The sequence below is a fragment of the Mastigoproctus giganteus genome, chromosome 1 (assembly GCF_048544385.1).
Source record: "Mastigoproctus giganteus isolate SK-2022 chromosome 1, ASM4854438v1, whole genome shotgun sequence".
Classification (NCBI taxonomy): Eukaryota; Metazoa; Arthropoda; class Arachnida; order Uropygi; family Thelyphonidae; genus Mastigoproctus; species Mastigoproctus giganteus.
Window position 1 is genome coordinate 249,111,878 of NC_143575.1, and position 8,920 is coordinate 249,120,797.

An 8,920-nucleotide genomic window follows, 5' to 3' on the forward strand; every position below is an offset into this window, starting at 1 on the left:
ACCAAATACATCTCTTCGCCTTCCTTAGTGGGTGTAAAATTTTTGTTTTGCTTAGAGGCGGCAAATGCATATACATGGAGTCTTCCATTGGTGTTACATGCTTCACTGGTCCTAGATATTTGAAATTCAAATATTTAGTAATAATAACAATTTTAAATTCAAATCTGAAAAATGTTTACCCTCACAAAAATGAAATAATGATTTGTTTTTTGTGGCCTGAGAATGATTTTTTTGTAAGAGAATAGTCTGGCTGAGTAGATGTTTATGCTGTTTAAAATTTATATCTGCATGTATTTTTTTTACATTTTAGTTTTGTGATGTAAGATAGGTGGAGTAGTTTTGTTTATTGTTATATTTTGTCAGCTGTTTTTTTTTTTTTTTTTTTCTTTTTGTTGTTTTGATTTGTCGTTTATAATCGCATGAGGTTGGTTGGAAGCGGTGTGTGTAGAAGGTATGGATTTTCGAAACTACATTGTACTGAAATATCTCATGCAGTTCATGATTTTTCTTTATATTAATATGCTCGGTAGTTTTAGTAGATTATGTCACCCACCTTATTCATTTCTGACTGTCGGCTTTGTTTCGTTAGTTGACTGTAATAGCTAATTATCGACGCCGTTGCCAATTGAAACATCTCATGTCTTAGGCAGGACTTTCTTAGGATTGCTTTCCGCAACTGTTAAATGTTGTAATTAAATTCGACCATTGATTTTGGGCCACGGCTGTGCAAGTTGTACTGAAAGAATAGTGTGCGCTAGATGAAGAAGGGCGCACTATTCTTGCACTAGAATAGTGGTTTTCAACCGGGATAGCGCGTTACCTTAGCGTGCCGCAACAACATTCCAGGGGTGTCACGTAATTTGGGTTTAAATTATTTAACTTATATTTTTTAAAATTTATATGTTTATTTCATTATAAAAAGGTGTACAGTATCTTTTTAATTTTGTGGTGATCTATAATTGATGTTTACTTAGTACCTCTATATAAAGAATAAAACTATTATATGCTGTATATATATAATTTGTATTATGAAATGTAATTTTTATAATTATATTATTGTAATAACTATCATATAACATATATTTTTAATATTATATATATATATATACACAAAGAGAGAGAATCGGATCTAACAGGTAGAGTAGGGGTGCCGCAAAATGAAATATATTACTTAGGGGTGCCGTTATAAAAGAAAGGTTGAAAACCACTGCACTAGAAGAAGCAAAAGATGGAAGGCGTGACTAACAGTTTTAAAACCATGGTGGGGAGAGCACATCATCAGCAACAGAATTAAAAAAAATGAAAGTTACCGGAAGTTTGATGCGGTGTGGTCATCTGAGCTAAAAGCATGGCCTGAAGTATAAATTGATAATTGCAGGAATTAGGGGACGATATGTAATACACAGTTGTAAGAGGTGTGAGGGGGGGGGGGGGAGTACCTACCTCAGCTACCTACATCAATGCTTGCACTTATACATCACAACACGCAGCAACCCCCAAGGTAGAATGCTCTGGTCCTACAGGAACTACTAGTTGTCAATGACTCTATTGTCAGGGAAATGGGGAACATATTGTGCAAAAAAGGATAGGTGGAACAGGACCAGAGTATGTCTGCCGGGGGCAAAGGTTTATGACAAATTGGAGCAGAATGGTATTAAGAGTAAGTTGCTACAATGGATAGAAGGATGGTTGAGTGGGAGAAGACAGAGGGTGGTAATCAATGGGTGCTGCTCTTCGTGGACTAATGTTATTAGTGGAGTCCCACAGTGTTCGGTGTTGGGTTTACTGTTGTTTTGTGTATTTATCAATGATATTGATGAAGGTATATCAGGCTTAGTGTCGAAGTTTGCAAATGATACAAAGATTGGCAGGGTTGTTAATGACAGTAATGGCAGTGTGCTACTGCAACAGGATCTAGGAAATTTGGGCAGATGGACTGAGAAGTGGCAACTGAAGTTTAACCTTGACAAATGCAAAGTACTGCATATGGGTAGAAGCAACCCCAGAGAAACATACCAACTTTTTCATTTTCTCTATTAGTTTGACAATTCATGGTGTATTCAATAGTAAGAAAAAGTGGGTGGGACCTGCTGTATGAAGTAATGAAATTTTTGGATATGGCGTACACATGGTAAGAATATACTCAGATCCTTGACATAACATGGCCTCTACAATGCCCCCCACATACACACTACTCTGACTTCCTCCAGTCACTATCTGACGGAGTAGAGGTAACAAGATTATACACTAGCCGATCTGGAAGCCTCCTAGAGAGTTACCAATAGGTTCGGTCCAGTGTACTAACTAGCGGCAGGCCTGCGAATACCGTTTTAAAGCTGTACCCTCAAAATGTAAGGAATAATGGATCTCATCACGATGTTCATCGTAACCTCAAAAGTCATCCATACTGCATGATGGAAGGGATGATCAGAACTTAGCTCTAGAGACTAAACATGATTTCCACCACTTCAAACCTCCAATAAGCAAAGTGGTGGTATTGCACCGGTCGATGAGAGGCATCTACCACCTAGTACTGCCTGGTAACATAGAGGGGCGGCATCCCTCCGCCCCTCTATGTTACCGCCCCTCTATGCCACACCTCGACCCTTGCTTACGTTGGTTCATACCTGGGTGGTCACCCACCATGTACTTGTGCATGGAGGTTATACCCAGGATTACTAACAGTCCCACCATTGTGAATGTGCAAGTAGAGAATTTGGCTGTCACAGACCGTCTGGACTTACCGAAATTGGGTCCACTTGACTTGAGTGTCACCCGAATATCAGTTCCATCAGCGTTTTAGACTCCCAGGTAGCAAGTACAGCTTATCTGGCATATCTGAGAGAATGTCTGTGACAACCTCAAGGACCATTTACTGTTGGTCCGACCATACAGAATTTACTGACCTACGTAGTCCCCTTTACGAAAGCAAAAACCCTTCCCTTTACCCCTGATGGTAGTTACCACTAAGTAAATCTCACTTCAGCCCGTTATGATCACTCCTACCTAGTGGTTCCTTTATCATGCAAATTCTTAATGCATGAAGAATCACTACTAATAAGCAGATCAAGAGTATTACTCCCTCTAGTTGCCTCCTGAACATGCTGTTGTAGAAAACAATCATCCAATAAATCCACAAAAGCCTTGCTAATTTTTGGAGTGACCAACCTACAAATTCCAGTCATTATCTGGGAAATTAAAATCCCCCATTATAAGACTCTGATTTACTGGCCCACTCTATTTCCCTGCGCAATTGTTTACTACACTCAACAGAGTCATTAGGCCTATAACACACTCCTACTTTCAATTTTGATTTCCCAGTGCTTATGTCACACCAAACTGACTCGACACTGCACTATCCAGCCATGTCGACTGGCTGTACTTCCTTGCATTTTATGTGTTCCATAACTAATAGCATAACCCCTCCTCCCATCCTATCCTATCTATCCTTCCTGTACACATTGTATTCCCAAATTCCATTTCTGCTTTCTTTATATCTGTGCGACACCACGTCTCTGATATCCTAACAATATCTGCCTTTGATGTTTTGAGCAATACCTAAAATTCATCAAATTTATTTACCAAACTCCTAGCATTGGTGTACACGCAAGTATACATGCACCTGTTCCTATTCTTTGCTACCCTAACACAACTCATGTGTTTACTTGTACTGCAATGACTTCCAGCAGTCTCTGAAATCCCCTGTATCTTGTTTTTCAGGCTGCTCCACATTCCAATAGAAGTAGTGCAAGAATCACTTTCACCTCTGCCAGTGGCTAGTGTTAATCTATTAGTCTGTGTATCCCCCCAAGCTAGCAGTTTTCCAACCCACCTAACCCTGCCTCAACAGCATCAGCAAATATTCTTGCACCCATTCTATTTAAATGTACCCCAACCATGTAGAAGCAGTCTCTTCTGTCAAGAAGTACAGACCAGGCTGAAAAAAATTCTACACCTTCAGCCATGCACAACCTCTCCAGGGCCAAATTGATCGACAAGGCTCTCATCATATACCCTCTCCTATCGTGTATGGGGCAGAATTGCATTCACTTTCAAATTCAACCCTAATTCACAGCTTTTTTTCAACAGTGACCTGTACTTGTTAAGTAATTCTGTCGGTCTCCCACTCCTAATATCATTGGTTTACAACAATATCATCGTTTGTGCCCTTAAAGATCTAAACCTCCCAAACACTTCCTAATTCATTTCACAAATGTACGTGGTCTCAATTCTAATCTCAACGATGTCCATTTCCACTTGCAGTCTGCCAAACCCCATGTACTTTTTCTGACAGAATCTCAGTTATCAGTTGATTGAACTACTGCCCATCTGAGATGCCCAAATTATTCGCTGTATAATTTCTTTTGCCTCAAAGGTGGTACTTGTGCATATGTCTGTTCTGATTTTCCCTGTCAGAGACTTGGTAATTTGGAATCTCCTCTCTTCGATGTTCTCTGGCTTAAAATCTCTCTACTTCATTGTGCCAAATTCATCTGTTGTCTCTACCGTTCTCCCAGCATGGAGCTCTTTGATTTCCTTTCTTTGAAACTTGACTTCCCCAGTCCAACTTTCCCAACAGTGAGGTAATTTTCCTTGGTGATTTTAATGTTCACAACTCCAGCTGGCTTTCGTTTTCTAGTCACACCGACCCAGCTGAACAAGATGCTGAGGCTTTTACAATTACTAATCACCTTGCACAGATTCTTCATTTATGTACAAGTATACTGGACAATCCTAATCATACAGCCAACACACTTGATCTGTTTCTGACAAACAATCCTTCTAAGTACACGGTTGAAGTGAGAAGTCCTTTAGGCACTTCAGATCACAACTTAGTGATTGTCTCTTCTCCAATGGAGCCTTTATCTCATGGCTATTCCCAACCTCGTGTTGTTTGGCATTACAAGAATGCAAAATGGATGACCTGTCAAATTTCTTTTCTTCTTTTCCTTGGTCGGATTACTGTTTCAAAAGTTCTGATGTCAATGTTTGCTCAGATCGTGTCAGTGAAACTATTCTTGCAGGAATGGAATCCTTAATCCCACACTCCACTTTAAAATCTTGTCCTTTATCTAAACCTTGGTTTTCCAATAAACGTGCTAAGGCTGTTAAAGAGAAGAATTTTGCATATCGCAATTGGCTTGTTTCTAATTCTTCAGTTTCATTTTCTGCCTACACCAAAGCTCGCAACAATTGTAAAGCAGTTATTAATCAGTCCAAACTAGAGTTTGAACAGGCTAAAAGTAGAAAACTTGCTTCTTGCCGTAATGGCAGCCGAGCATTCTGGTCTTTTGCCAAAGCTATTGGCCGCAACTTTTGTCTATCTCTGCTCCCACCTGTGTCCAAACCAGATGGTTCTGTTGTCACTTCAGCCAAGGATAAAGCTGACCTGCTAGCATCCCATTTTTCTTCCAACTCGTGTATTAATGATCTTGGTAAAACACCTCCCACCATTCCCAACACACTCCATCCAATGCCTCCTGTGGTCTTCCGTCAAAAGGATGTCAGAAGGATTTTGACGAATCTTGATGCTAAGAAAGCTCCAGGTCCCGATGGTTCTCAAAATCTGCTCCACTTGTTCTCAAAACCTGTGCTCCTGAATTTACTCCTATTCTTTGCCACTTTTTTTTCACTTTCTTATTCCAAAGGTGTTTTTCCTTCCACTTGCTCATATCCAGCCAGTTCCTAAAAAGGGTGACAAATCCCTCTCATCCAATTATCGTCCCATTGTAATTACTTCAACTCTTTCTAAAGTAATGGAGAAATCAATTAACCACCAACTATTAAACTACCTAGAAACTTTCCGTCTGATCAACGATCGCCAGTATGGATTCCGCCAGTGTCGATCCACTGGTGATATTCTGGCTTATGTTACCTGTTTATGGACTAATTCAATGGAAAGGTTCGGTGAAACACAAGTAGTTTCTCTTGACATCTCAAAGGCTTTTGATCATCTTTGGCATAAAGGTCTTCTAAACAAACTACCATCTTATGGTTTGCCAATTTTTTTTTGTAATTGGTTATCCAGTTTTCTCTCTGATCGCTCACTGAGGGTGATGGTAGATGGCTCTTTGTCTTCTAACTTCTCCACTAATGCCGGTGGCCTCCAAGGTTCAGTTCTTTGCCCCATTCTTTTCCTCTTGTAAAGAAAAGTATCATCAGAAAAACAATGGATAGGATTTTTTGGGTGGAAATCCTATCCATTGTTTTTCTGATGATACTTTTCTTCCAAACAGCTGTTCATTCTGTATAAATCACAAATCCACCCTACCATGGAATATTGTTCCCACGTTTGGGGTGGTGCCCCCAAAACCTCTCTCAGGCTTCTTGATGCCATTGAGAAGAGGGCAGTTAGGTTAATTAATGATTCATCTCTAACAGAGTCTCTCCACTCACTGTCTCATAGACGTACTGTTTCTGCTGCATGCCTCTTCTACAGATATTTCCATGGGCACTGTTCTTCTGAATTGGCTTCTATAATTCCCGCTCTCTCCTTGAAAACAGTCCGAACACGTGCAGCCACCAGCCAACATCCATTTACCGTCCAACTTCAAACTCATAGAACCAACTTTTCATCTTCCCCATTTATTCATTCAACTGCTGTTTTCTGGAACAACCTTCCTTCATACATATTTCCTGAAAATTACAGTCTACAGAAGTTCAAGTCCAATATCAACAAATATTTTCTTTCCTCTTCTCAGCCTCCAACCCAAGCACGGTACTAAGTACTATAGGTTCTAATACCTCTTGTGTTTGGTGTTTACATAAAAAAAAAAAAAAATTCAAAATGGGAAGCATTCAAAGAATTAATCTTAGAAGCTACTAGGCTTTTCATACCAGCTAAGAAATATTGTTCAAGGTATAGGCCAAAATGCATATCAGATGAACTAATGAAACATGTGGCAGAGAAGAAAAATGCTTGGGATACGTATAAATTAATGGGTGACATGAAAGCCTATGATAGATATAAGCTGGTCTGTGTTTTTTTATTATTATTATTAGCCCTATGGTGCAAGGATGCACAAGCCAAAAAAAATTACCGAGTTACGCTGAGAGAGTGTACAAGCGAGTGAGCAAGCAAGCAAGCAAGCAAGCAAGAGTCAGAAGTTGAAGGGAATCACCATGAAAGAGAAGAATGATGATATCCAGATCAGGAACCTGTGTGTGTGCAAACCCCATACTCACAAGATGTGAACCTCTGGTGCAACCAAGTCACAAAGGAAGGAAGTAAGGCAGGCAAAGGCAGATTACGAGAAATCTTTGGCAAAGGATGCAAAGTAAAACAGTAAGGAGTTCCTTTACCTATGTAAACTCTACAAGGAAGGTGATGAAATCAGATTAGTCCACTGGATATCAGTGGTTCGACTGTTGATGATCCTGCTCAGCTAGCTAACAAACTAAATGAGTATTTTGCATCTACATTCACACATGAGGAGTTATTCAAGGAGGGGAATACCAGAAGTTTATCAAACTCTAACGGGGAGATAAGTGATTTTGTAATAATTGAAAGCAAAGTGGAGGAGAAATTGTTGAAATTAAACATAAAAAAAAGGCATCTGGGATCTATCCCGTTATAATGGAGGAGGCAGCAAGGGAAGTAAGCAAACCCTTAACCATAATTATGAGAGCATCCTTAGATTCAGAGGAGGTTCCCATGGACTGGAGATGTGCAAATGTAACCCCAATTCACAAAGAAGGATCAAAGGGTAACACAAGTAATTACAGACCTGTTAGTTTAACTTCTGTTCTAGGGAAATTAATGGAGGCACGGGTTAAAGAAGCACGGCAGAATCATCCAGACAAGACTTCAGTTATCTCGGACATGGGATGGTTTTGTTAAGGTTAAGTCTTGTCTGACCAATTTGATGGGATACTATGATGTGGTCACAAAGGAACTGGATGCAGGGAATAACTTTGATATCATATATTTGGATCTTAGAAATGCTTTTGATACTGTTGCACGTGGAAGATTGCTGCGCAAATTGGAGCAGTGTGGCATTGGAGGGGAAATTGCTGTTATGGATAAGGATGGTTGGGTGGGAGAAGACAGAGTGGTAATCAATGGATACTGCTCTTCGTTGACTGATGTTATTAGTGGGGTTCCTCAGGCTTTGACATTAGATTCATTGTTGTTTTCTGTATTTATTAATGATATTGATGCTGGTTTATCAGTTAATGTCCAATTTACAGATGATACGAAGGTTGGCAAGGTTGTTAATTACACTACGCTGCTGCTGCTGCTGCAACAGGGTCTAGAAAAGTTTGAGGAGATGGGCTGAGATGTGGCAACTGAAGTTTAACATTGACAAATGTAAAGTACTGCATATGGGAAGCAGTAACCCCAGAGTAACATATCAGCTGTGTGATACTACACTGACAGTGATAGAGAATGAAAAGGAACTGGGGATAATTGTGCAGGCAGATATGTTTTCTGTGTAGCGCAGACGGTCTGTAAGAGTAACTCATGGTGTCTTGTGAATGATATACAGGAATTTTTCTAGCAGGGATAAGGAGGTGATTATCTCCTTGTATAAGGCAATGGTCAGGCCACACCTTGAATACTGTATACGGGTCTGGACACCTAATTTTAGGAAGCATGTAGAGCTGCTGGAGTGAGTACAGAGATTGGCAAGACACTGTGAGTTACTAGATTAGTGAATGGAACAAAGGGTTCGTCTTACAAAGAAAGGCTTAAGTTTTGCAAATTACTGTGTCTGGAGACTAGGCACCTGCGAGGTGATCTGATTGTGGTGTATAAAGCCTTGAATAGTTTGAGCATGCTCAATTCTAATGGGATTCTTCCTCAGAAAATTGCCTGATAGGGCATAAATTCAAATTGAGGAAAGACAGTTGTAGGGCAGATGTGCATTAGTTTGCCTTTAGCCAGCTTATTTTTGATTGCTGGAACAAAGTTCCATCT